This window comes from Aquarana catesbeiana, linkage group LG07 (assembly GCF_042186555.1).
Source record: "Aquarana catesbeiana isolate 2022-GZ linkage group LG07, ASM4218655v1, whole genome shotgun sequence".
Taxonomy (NCBI): domain Eukaryota; kingdom Metazoa; phylum Chordata; class Amphibia; order Anura; family Ranidae; genus Aquarana; species Aquarana catesbeiana.
In genome coordinates, this window is record NC_133330.1 from 145,840,363 (window position 1) to 145,853,284 (window position 12,922).

The window sequence follows — 12,922 nt, forward strand, 5'->3', positions numbered from 1 at the left end:
CATACAGCCAGAGTTACAATGGAATGGTTTAGTTCGGGGGTCAGCAACCCATCGATCGCAGGCTACCTGTCGACCGCAGACAGATGACAGGTAGACCACGAACAGGTCTGCACCACCGACCCCGCAGGCACCAGACTGGTTCTCTCTCCGCCATCAGCTGTGCCTTCAGTTCTTCTCTCTTTCTATGACCCGCCCCAGCCTCCACCCCTGCCTCTGCCTCTGCCGCTGTCATCAGTGAACAGCGGAGAGCGAGAGCCAGCACAGCTCAGGACAGAGAGCAGGAAGAGGACCTGGCCAAGTTAACTTTTTAAGTTAACCCGCAGGTGATTGGTTGCTAGGTCCTAAGCAACCAATCACCAGCTTGTTTATATGAAAAGTCACTCTGCCAGCTCCCACTCTCTGTCCAGAACTGTGCTTTCTCCTGATCTCCACTGTGTGCAGAGGTAGGATGCAATGGAACACTGCCATGGGAGGGAAGGGGTCCAGATGTCACTGGTAAAGAGGGAAGAAGGGGACTCTACTGTGTGTGTGTGTGTGGGGGGGGTGATGTAAAGGGGGCAGTTGACACTGCTATGGGCAGGGCCACCCCCATAGCAGTGCCCTCTACCACCCTTTACATCACCCCCCCCTCCCAACTCTGCATTCTGAGTGCAACACACTCCTTGGCGCTGCATTCTGAGTGCAATGCATTCCTGATCCCTACATTCTGAGAGCAACACACTCCTGATCCCTGCATTCTGAGTGCAACATACTCCTGATCACTGCATTCTGAGCGCAACGCACTCCTGATCCCTGCATTTGGAGCTTAACACACTCCTGATCTCTGCATTCTGAGCGCAACGCACTCCTTGACCCTGCATTATGAGCGCAGTGCACTCCTGATCCCTGCATTCTGAGCGCAAAGCACTCCTGATCCCCGCATTCTGAGAGTAACGCACTCCTGATCCCTGCATTATTGTGAGCGTAACACATTTCCTGATCCCTGCGTTATTCTGAGCGCAACGCACTCCTGATCCCTGCGTTATTCTGAGCGCAATGCACTTCTGATCCCAGCACTCTGAGCATAACGCACTCCTAATCCCTGCGTTTTTTTCTGAGCGTAACGCACTCCTGATCCCAGCATTTTGAGTGCAACACACTCCTGATCCCTGCATTCTGAGCGTAACATACTTATGAACTCTGCATTGTGTAGTGCAGTCATGAACCCTGCAATCTCTTGTAATACTTATTTAATTTTTGTGCTCACAAACACGTTTGTGGTTAACAATGTATTATCACCCACAGTAGATCACAAAGGCAATGCGTTTTGAACACGGTGCAGAAAACACACATGGAACATGCCTTTCTGGCACTGCATTCTGGTGTGAACTGTCCCTAACAACAGGACACTGTGCCCGGTGATCTTTGACTTCATCAGTGTTCTTCCAGTAGATCTCCATCTCTCTAAGGTTGTCTACCCCTAGTTTAGGTCAAAGCATAGTCATGTGTTAGAATGGCCCAGTCAAAGTCCAGACTTAAATCCAATTGAGAATCTGTGGAAAGACTTGAAAATTGCTGGTGGTTCTACAAAGTATTGGGGGGGGGGGCTGAATACAAATGCACGCCACACTTACTTTTCACAAATTTATTTTTAAAAAATGTTGAAAACCACTTATCATCATTTAAGAAGGCTGGCCGGAGGCTAACCTGTATTTGTAGGAGGAGTCTGAGGGGTATATATCCCTCCTCCGCTGTTTGGTTCCTGTGTTGGCTCGTATTCAGGCTTAACACTATGCCGGTAGTCGGGAGGCCTCCACGGTACAGCCTTCTGACAACCAGCATTACTCTCTCCCAGGTCCACTACAGATTGGGCACCCCGAGCTATATTGGATCCTGGGCTAGGCTCCTAAATCGTGGCGCCTATAGCACCCTAGTACCCCTGTTTTCACCCCTTGGTTGCAAGGCAGCTCAGCACACATCCCCCTACCAGGACTTCCCAGCTGTTCACACCGGGCCCCACCGCACCCTGGTTTGGGCTCTGGGTTTGCGGCGTCTACAGTACCTTGCCGAGGGCACCGCCTCTCCGCCAGGCGGGATTATATATTCCTGCACTCGGACAGACCAACAGGGATTGGCGTCCCACTTCTTGTATTAGTAACACACTTATAAGTGTCCCTGCGCCCTCTTTTGGGGAGTCCTCCCTGTGGTTTTCGCTGAGCCTGGCACGCACGGCTCACCCACCTCGGATCCGGCGCTAGTACAGGAGCAGTGGCTATCTGCTCCCTATAGTTTTCTTAAAGTTTTTAAAGTGGATGCAGCAATATATGATGTCCCTAAGCAATACTATATGACATGTTTTGTCGTGCTGGTCTCAATCATACACCCCTGAAGAAGAGTAAAACTTGGAACGCATCGGGTATTCCCCGTATGTGTGTTCTATATGCAACGGAGTCAATGATTGTAACCTCATATACTGTATTGCATGCTCATTGTGTTACGTATCCTGTATTCTCTTTTGTATTTTCTATTTTGCATTGTAGATCTGTGTATATCTACACTACACCCCTTACTAATAAAACCTTATACTCATGATTACTACAGAGTAGCTTTTTCCCTTTAAAGTCCCATAAGAGGAACAAATTTCCCTATGTCATAACGTGTTTATGTCACAGTGTGGTTCTGACACAGCGTTTTTTCTGTCATAGCGGTTATGTCATAGCATGTTCTGTCGTAGCATGTCCTGCCATGCAGTTACGGCATACACCATTAACCGTTTCATCTTTGCTTGTTTCCTTGTCTCCTCGTACCTTTTTCATTCAGGTTTCCTCATATACCTGGGTTTAGTTAGCTAGTGCTCAGGTCTCAGGATCTGTCACGTCTACAGATCCATACGGCTGAGGTTTCGTTTTTAAATGATTGTTGACCACAATCTTCTCGCCTGTATACCACACGTCAAACAATGCATGTTTCATTTCATAACACCTGTACGACTACCCTCCACGGTCTGTGGGTACACTAGCCCTGAGTATTCAGTTTTAATTACCTGTCTCTGCGCTGCAGGTTACTCAGGCCCACTTACTACATACACTAGGGGGAGGGGATCAGGTTCATTCACGCGCTGCAGACTTGTCATTACTCCTACGTCCTTATAATCAGGTAGGCACAGAGGGGTAGTATTCTCATGTCTGGTTGTCTGTTGTCACTTTCTCTAGTTTGTGTTTCATTGGGTTTGGGCATGCCACACATTTCAGAAGCAACTAATTAACGTTCATCCCTTCAACCCCACGTGGGGGTTCAGAGCATGCTAGCATTCCATCATTAATGAGTTTACTTAAGCACACAGAGGAGCTTTGTCACAGGGGTTTTCTTTTCCTCAGCCGGGAAGGCGGTACACTTCGGATTGTTTCTAGTTCCATCCCAGCCAGTCCCGTGTTGGAAGCTCCCTGCCCTGGTTTTCAGACAGCCCCTGCTGGAGGAATTTTCAGGCCAGCATGCGGGCCTCATCACTATCTTGTCAGAGTCTTTCGTATGTAGTATCTTGGCTTCAGCAGACAGTCATGCTTTTGTTGTCAAGCAAGTTACTGGAGGCAGCAATTTCCAAGGGGTGGTTGGTCTGGTTCTTCACCTTCTTTCTTTTTTTTTTAAACAATAGATTTTTATTGTTTTTTTTCCAGAATATACATATTACAAGCATATTGTACAGTTCTCGTTTATACATATTGTTCGACATTAAGGATCTTACTACATTAGTAGAGTAAAAAAGGATAAACTGGTTGGGTTACTAAGAAATATCCTCACTTAAGCTTAATGTAATGGTCAAGCCTGTCACCCCTTGTGGGTTCACACTGTGAGCAGACTTTCTGCTAAATTTTTCAACGGTAGCCCTGAGAGGACCTTACTGAGGGTCCACTCAAACATACTGTCACGTAAGCTCCCTTTAGACTATGTCATTAACCAATAATAAACTTAGAATGACTTATTTATAACAAGTTAACAACAGCTATCCCATTTACTGAGGTAATAAGTGTAGTAGTTCTATGTTGTATGCTTCATATTAGACCGTATATGATCATACCTAACATTGGGTTGTACCACTAGCCATTTTGTGATTGTATATCAGTAGTAGAAAATTTGGAATGACTGCTACAAATGTGCGGAGGCATATTTAGAGGATCTCCAAGTTTCCCAATGTTTGTGGAAACTCGGGGTCCGTCTTTCCGTATATGCTAGCATTTTTTCCATAGTATATTGAGCATTTACTCTAGATATGACTTCTTCAATTTTGGGAGGTGATGTAGAGCGCCACTCCTTGGCTATTGAGATACGTGCGGCAAACAAGATGTGGGTTACTACTTTTCTCATTAAAGGAGGAAAATTTTCGATACCTAAGCTTAGAAGAGCAAGAGCAGGGTTAAGGGCATATTCAGAGTTGGTAACGTTTCTAATTAATGACTGGATTTTCAGTCAGAAAGGTTGTATAGCTACACAGTTCCAGAAAATATGGTGGAGATTACCAGTAGCTTGGCAGTTTCTCCAACAGAGAGGTGAGATACTAGGGTTCATTTTATGTAACTTAAACGGAGTAATGTACCATCTATGTAAGAGCTTTTGTGCATTATCCCAGTGATCTACGCATGCTGAGGATTTGTTATTATATTTTATCGCTTCATGCCATTGGGACATAGAGAATTCTTTTTGTAATTCATATTCCCATTTCACCATGCTGGGAATTTTGGATTGTAAGTAGAGGGGGGTGGTAAATTTATAAAAAAGCTATATCCCTTTATGGCTGTTGGAAGTTTTACTTAAGACTTACTTTGCTCGTGTAGTGGTGTATTTGATATGCTCTATATCTATCTACCGTACTTTGTTGAGACGGAGCAGGTGTGATGAAGTTGTCTCCTGAAATTTTCCATGCTTGGACTGAGAAGTTTGGGATTAGGTATTCGTAGGTTGCTAATGGTATGTTTAGTTTCCTAATTGGGGTATCTGTAGAGTGATTATGCACTAAGGAGGACCAGGCATCTATTGTTGCTCGTATAGTTGAGTAAGGTGGGGTGTTTGGTTTGCAATGTATACAGGCAGCTATAGCTAACGCAGGGAGGTCATGACCTGGTGTAACGGTGCGTTCAATAATTGACCAGCGGTTATCTGTTTGACAGGAGAGCCATTAACGCATTTGGTCCAAGATTGCAGCTTTATAGTATATCTGTGCATTAGGTAATCCTACACCCACCAGATGTTTAGGTTTATAGAGTTGGGCCAATGCTATTCTGGGTTTTTTTCCCCTCCAAATGTATTTTTTCAGACACTTCTCTAGTTGTGTAAAAAATTTCTGGGGAATTGGTATGGGCAATGATCTAAAATAATATAGGAGTTTAGGTAATATTTGCATTTGGTATGCAGCTATCCTCCCCAACCAGGTAAGGTGTAGATTATAGATTTGGTTTAGTTCCTCTTCAAGTTTAGTTAATAATGGAGGGAAGTTTTGTGAATAAATTTTAGAGGAAGCGGAAGTCAGCTGCACACCAAGATAAGTAATGGAGGGAGGGTCCCAGTTGCAGGGAAATATATTTTTCAACCTGGTTTTGTATTCTTTTGGTACGTTAAGCGAAAGTTCGTAACATTTGGTTGTATTAACTTTGTAAAGTGAGACTTACCTGAACTTATGTAATATTGTTGTTGGGTAAAGAAGTTGTTGGATTTGATAGAAAATTATGTCGTCAGCAAACAGTCCTATTTTATGGCTATCAGAGCCAACTTTGATGCCTTCTATTTTGTCGCTGGATCTAATAGATTCTGCCAGTGGTTCTATGACCAAGGAAAAGATCATTGGGGATAATGGGCATCCTTGAAGGGTTCCATTAGATAGTGTAAATGGGTCAGAGAGCAAGCTAGAGGAGAAGACTCTTGCAGTTGGGTCGGAATACAGGGACATAATTGCTGAGTGTATCAGTCCTGAAAAACTAAACTTGAGTAAGGTCTTGGACAGGTATCCCCAATGGACCCTGTCGAAGGCCTTTTCTGCATCTAGTGCCAGAAAGATGCTGGGCTGCTTATTGATTTCTGCTATACGCAGGAGGTCTAACATTCTCCTGGTCCCATCTGGTGCATGTCTGCCCTTCACAAAACCAACATGGTCAAGTCCTATGAGGGAGGGGGTTATTTCCATAAGCCTATTCGCTAAAATTTTGGCGTATATCTTTAAATCTGAATTCAGTAGGGAGATAGGCCTGAAGTTTTGTGGGTCCAATATGTCTTTACCAGGTTTAGGTATAGTGATAATTATAGCTTGGAGCATCTCCTTCGGGAAGAAACCAACAGAAGCTACCAAATTAAAAATTTTGACCAGTTCGGGGGCGAGGAGGGCAGAGAAAGCCTTGTAATATTCAGCGGAAAATCAGTCTGCTCCTGGTGATTTGTGCATGGGTAGTGATTGAATAACTGATTCAACCTCTGTGAGTGTGATGGGCGCATTTATTTTTTGTAGGGAAATTTTGTCTATGGAGGGTAGGTGAACGGTCTGTAGGAATTCTTCAATCTCTGTGTCAGAGGGCTGGTAAGTGATTGGGTCTGCCTTGAGATTGTATAGGGATTCATAATAGTCCTTAAATGCATTGGCAATATCTTTGGGATTTTGGTACATGACTTTGGTACTGTGATGTCTAAGGTTTTTGAGGTTAGAATGTGCCTGTTTCTTTTTAAGCTGGGAAGCTAGGATTTTACCTGCCCTGTTATTTTTAGAGTAACGGGAGACTTTTAGTTTTTTTTAAAAGCTATCATAATCTGCTCTAATTTCCTGTCTTACTTCTTCGCGGCAGCTATTGAGACGTTTGAGTATTTCATTTGAGGAGGTAGCAGGATTCTTGTGTTGTGCTTCTAAATCTGCTATCTTCTCAAATAGTTGTGTCATGCGCTGCTGTTTTTTTCTTTTCCCTAGAGGCTATCTATATAAGGGCACCTCTAGCGAATGCTTTGTGTGCACACTAGGGATGAGCTTCGAGTTCGAGTCGAACTCATGTTCGACTCGAACATTGGCTGTTCGCAAGTTCACCGAACAGCGAACAATTTGGGGTGTTCGCGGCAAATTCGAATGCCGTGGAACACCCTTTAAAAGTCTATGGGAGAAATCAAAAGTGCTAATTTTAAAGGCTAATATGCAAGTTATTGTCATAAAAAGTGTTTGGGGACCTGGGTCCTGCCCCAGGGGACATGGATCAATGCAAAAAAAAGTTTTAAAAACGGCCGTTTTTTCAGGAGCAGTGATTTTAATAATGCTTAAAGTCAATCAATAAAAGTGTAATATCCCTTTAAATTTCGTACCTGGGGGGTGTCTATAGTGTGTCTGTAAAGGGGCGCATGTTTCCTGTGTTTAGAACAGTCTGACAGCAAAATGACATTTTGAAGGAAAAAACTCATTTAAAACTAGATAGAAGTTCATTGATAAAAACGGCATGGGAATTCCCCAAAGGGGAACCCCGAACCAAAATTAAAAAAAAAAAATGACGTGGGAGTCCCCCTAAATTCCATACCAGGCCCTTCAGGTCTGGTATGGATATTAAGGGGAACCCCGGCTAAAATTTAAAAAAAAAAATGACGTGGGGTTCCCCCTAAATTCCATACCAGACCCTTCAGGTCTGGTATGGATTTTAAGGGGAACCCCGCGCCAAAAAAAAAAAAAAAAAAAAGGCGTGGGGTCCCCCCAAAAATCCATACCAGACCCTTATCCGAGCACGCAACCTGGCAGGCCGCAGGAAAAGAGGGGGGGACGAGAGTGCAGCCCCCCCTCCCTCCTGAACCGTACCAGGCCACATGCCCTCAACATTGGGAGGGTGCTTTGGGGTAGCCCCCCAAAACACCTTGTCCCCATGTTGATGAGGACAAGGGCCTCATCCCCACAACCCTGGCCGGTGGTTGTGGGGGTCTGCGGGCGGGGGGCTTATCGGAATCTGGAAGCCCCCTTTAACAAGGTGACCCCCAGATCCCGGCCCCCCCCCTGTGTGACCATTTCACGAAAAAAGTGTCAAAAATGTTAAAAATGACAAGAGACAGTTTTTGACAATTCCTTTATTTAAATGCTTCTTCTTTCTTCTATCTTCCTTCATCTTCTGGTTCTTCTGGTTCTTCTGGCTCTTCTGGTTCTTCCTCCGGCGTTCTCGTCCAGCATCTCCTCCGCGGCGTCTTCTATCTTCTTCTCCTCGGGCCGCTCCGCACCCATGGCATAGGGGGGAGGCTCCCGCTCTTCTCTTCTTCTTTTCTTCTCTTCTGTTCTTCTTCATTTTCTTCTCCGGGCCGCTCCGCAATCCATGCTGGCATGGAGGGAGGCTCCCGCTGTGTGACGGCGCTCCTCGTCTGACAGTTCTTAAATAACGGGGGGCGGGGCCACCCGGTGACCCCGCCCCCCTCTGACGCACGGTGACTTGACGGGACTTCCCTGTGGCATTCCCCGTGACGTCACAGGGAAGTCCCGTCAAGTCACCGTGCGTCAGAGGGGGGCGGGGTTCACCGGGTGGCCCCGCCCACCTGGTTATTTAAGAACTGTCAGACGAGGAGCGCCGACACACAGCGGGAGCCTCCCTCCATGCCAGCATGGATTGCGGAGCGGCCCGGAGAAGAAAATGAAGAAGAACAGAAGAGAAGAAAAGAAGAAGAGAAGAGCGGGAGCCTCCCCCCTATGCCATGGGTGCGGAGCGGCCCGAGGAGAAGAAGATAGAAGACGCCGTGGAGGAGATGCTGGACGAGAACGCCGGAGGAAGAACCAGAAGAGCCAGAAGAACCAGAAGAACCAGAAGATGAAGGAAGATAGAAGAAAGAAGAAGCATTTAAATAAAGGAATTGTCAAAAACTGTCTCTTGTCATTTTTAACATTTTTGACACTTTTTTCGTGAAATGGTAGGGGTACTTATGTACCCCCTTACCATTTCACACAGGGGGGGGGCCGGGATCTGGGGGTCACCTTGTTAAAGGGGGCTTCCAGATTCCGATAAGCCCCCCGCCCGCAGACCCCCACAACCACCGGCCAGGGTTGTGGGGATGAGGCCCTTGTCCTCATCAACATGGGGACAAGGTGTTTTGGGGGGCTACCCCAAAGCACCCTCCCAATGTTGAGGGCATGTGGCCTGGTACGGTTCAGGAGGGAGGGGGGGCCGCACTCTCGTCCCCCCCTCTTTTCCTGCGGCCTGCCAGGTTGCGTGCTCGGATAAGGGTCTGGTATGGATTTTTGGGGGGACCCCACGCCATTTTTTTTTTTTTTTTTGGCGCGGGGTTCCCCTTAAAATCCATACCAGACCTGAAGGGTCTGGTATGGAATTTAGGGGGAACCCCACGTCATTTTTTTTTTTTAATTTTGGCCGGGGTTCCCCTTAATATCCATACCAGACCTGAAGGGCCTGGTATGGAATTTAGGAGGACTCCCACGTCATATTTTTTTTTTAATTTTTGTTCGGGGTTCCCCTTTGGGGAATTCCCATGCCGTTTTTATCAATGAACTTCTATGTGTATTGTCGGCAATGCAATAGCCGCGGGTAGTTTTAAATGAGTTTTTTCCTTCAAAATGTCATTTTGCTGTCAGACTGTTCTAAACACAGGAAACATGCGCCCCTTTACAGGCATACTATAGACACCCCCCAGGTATGAAATTTAAAGGGATATTACACTTTTATTGTTTGACTTTAAGCATTATTAAAATCACTGCTCCTGAAAAAACGGCCGTTTTTAAAACTTTTTTTTGCATTGATCCATGTCCCCTGGGGCAGGACCCAGGTCCCCAAACACTTTTTATGACAATAACTTGCATATAAGCCTTTAAAATTAGCACTTTTGATTATTCATGTTTGTGTCCCATAGACTTTAACGGTGTTCGCATGTTCGAACGAACTTTTTTCCTGTTCGCATGTTCTGGTGCGAACCGAACAGGGGGGTGTTCGGCTCATCCCTAGTGCACACCATGTGGTCATAGGGGAACATTATCCATTGTTCTTGAATTGAAAGAACTCTTTTATTTTTGCTGCAATTTCGTCACTGAGTTTGGAGTGTGATAGAAGAAATGTATTGTTACGCCACAGTGGCTTGTGGGAGGTCTTGTTGGCATCCACAATCTCAATAGTCACTGGAGCGTGGTCAGACCATGTGATATTGTGGATGTCAGCTTTCTGGACATTTTGCAAAGTGTACAGGTCTGTGAGAAAAAAATCAATTCTAGAATAGCTCTTATGTACAGCTGAATAAAATGTGTAGTCTCTCTCGGTGGATCTAAGGCAGCGCCAGGGGTCATAGAGCCTTTCTTCGTGGCACAGCGAGTCTAGAGAAGGCCGTCTCTTAGAGGCCACCGAGGACACATCTAATTCTGTGTTCATAATCAAGTTAAAATCACCACATATTACTAAGTTGCCTTTTTGCACCTTTTTAGCCATACTTACAACCTTGCGAATAAACCTTAATGTTCTAATATTAGGTGCATACAAGTTTACTATAGTATAGGTGACATGGTCCAGTTCTGCGATTATGATCAGAAAGCGACCTTGGGGATCAATATGTTCCTGTAAGAGAGAGAAGGTTAGTGTGTCCTTAAACGCAATCATTACCCCATTCTTATTGGTTGTATTCTTGGCCATAAATACATGTGGAAACTTGGGATGTGTACATTTCGGGGAGTTACCACTGGTGAAATGAGTTTCCTGAACACATAGAATGACACATTTCGCTTCCAAGGCTGATTTCCAGAGGGCTCTTCTTTTGTAGGGGCTGTTCAAGCCTCTCACATTATATAACATCAGTTTAAGATTCATTCTTGTGGAAGGTTGCGCAGCAGTGCCATCTAGTGGTAGTTCCATGTTGTGGGGTTGAGATATTAGGTATGGTCAGTATGCATGGGATCCGAGATAGTAGTGTCCTTATAGCTTTACAAGTGAACATTTTAACCGAACAAACTTGAACAGTTGATAAATGGCGAGATGTAGGCCGCATGAATTGCGGATAGTAGGTTACGGGAATCATCTCGTAATTAAAGTAGGGGAAATCAACAGGGTAAACCCGTGAATAGCCGAACATCGGGTGTTTGATCATAAAGTACAACTTCCTAGAAAGCTGTAAATCACCTTGACTAGTAGGTTAACTGCTGTGAGAGGAGAGCACTCACTAAGAAAAATAGCATCAAGTTGTATGTACGTAATCAGGTTGTTACGTGTATTTCTTGGATGTACGTTGATTGTTGCGTCTGTTATATTGTGGGTTAGGATCCTCTGGTACTGTATTTGCGGAAAGTAAGCGCCATTTACGGAGAAGGTCCAGGCCCTTTTCTAGCGATGTTATCGCATGCGATTCATTGTTCATGTCTACCAGAAATTTAGCAGGGAAACCCCATTTGTAGAGGATCTTATGGTTGCACAGAATCTTGGTGATAGGTACCAAGTTATGCCTGGCTGATAGGGTGGCTTGCGACAGGTCTGCATAAAGTGCGATACCAGCATATGGGTCAGGGAGGGAAGGATGTTGTCTTGTGTAACGCATAAGTTGATCTTTAATGTGGTAGAAATGAATTCTTGCTATCACATCCCTAGGTATTTGTTCAGGCAGGAAGGATGGTTTTGGCAGTCTGTGAGCCCTGTCAATAGTGATATCTGCTGGGCTTAGAGATGGGAGGACAGTCATCATGAGCTTTTGCAGGTAGGTAGTGATCTCTGCGGGTTTGACGGTCTCGGGGACCCCCCTAAATTTGATATTGTTCCTTCGGGCCCTATCTTCAATATCCGCCATTTTGAGACGCATGGATCTGATTTCTTCTTCTACCTCAAAGTGAGCATCTACCAGCTCATTGTGTGCTAGAGTAAACTCCTCCATTTTATTCTCTACATATTCCACTCTGTTGCTGACAGCTGATATTTCCTTTTTTGTGTTTCTCATAAACGCTGCCATATCAGATTGAAGGACTCTCCTCAGGGTCTGCAGCATCTCCTTCATTGTAGTATCAATAATGGGCTGCCTTGAGGTAGGGAATGCATCTAGCTGCTCTGCATGTGTGGAGGAATCCTCCATTTCTTTCCCTGCTGCTCCTGCCTCATCTCCAGTCTCTCCTCCTTCCCCAAGCCTCCTCTTTTGTTTTATAGGGCTACAGAATGGGGAGGATGGCAAGGGATTGTCTTTGTAGTGCGACTCACCCGAGGATGGCAATGGATTGCTGGATGCCTGTGTTGTGGAGCCTGATGAGCGGCTCCCGGCGCCGGCACCATCTTGGAATTCTCGGCCCTCAGCAGGATGGAAGAAATCCGTTAATTTTCGGGGTCCTTCTCTCTACTTCCTTTTGTGCATCGTGCCCGCTGTGTGCCCCTTGCTCTCCTCTTTCAGATGATGTTCTTTTTGGCTGTTTTAGGTGCGCTGTGAGCCGCTAAAATCACCCGGTGTGACAGAGCTCTCCTCTCACACGTCCATGTGCTCTGGCTGCCGACTCTTTCTGAAGGTGGTGGGTCGGCCCACTGGGGTGTCTAGTGACAAGTTTCCAATATCGTTTGTTACATTTTGGCTGCCCTTTTTCTTGTAGAAATATTTTCATCAAAGTACTCGTCCATGGATTTGACGATTCAGCACTTTTTACCGTGGGGGGTGGTTATTGGCTATCCAAGCTGATGTATCACCAATGTTTGAAGCTATTTCCATCAGACCTGCTCGCTGCTAGGGAAAGATAAATGGTTGATTTCCTGTTGTGTGGAGACCCTGGTTCCTGCTCAGGGATCTGCAGTCTCTCAGGGTGTGTGCTGAGCCAATGTCCCCTTGACGGCCCATAAAGTGGTAGGTCCGGGCCAAATGTTATAATTATTCTGGGTTCCACTTTCGGCTCTAATCTCTTGAATGCGAGGTTGCCTGGAGAACTGGTCAGGTACGCCAGACCATTCATCTTTTGTCCAATCCCCAGCCTGTTCAAAAGGGGAGCTTACAGTCACTTTGGGTA

General features: G+C 45.6%; 1 protein-coding gene across 2 annotated transcripts in view; it reads left to right on the forward strand.

Annotated features, from left to right (window-relative positions):
• Nucleotides 1-12,922, forward strand: part of GRIN2B (glutamate ionotropic receptor NMDA type subunit 2B) — a 1,456,453-nt gene that overhangs the window by 458,155 nt on the left and 985,376 nt on the right. The window lies entirely within an intron of this gene.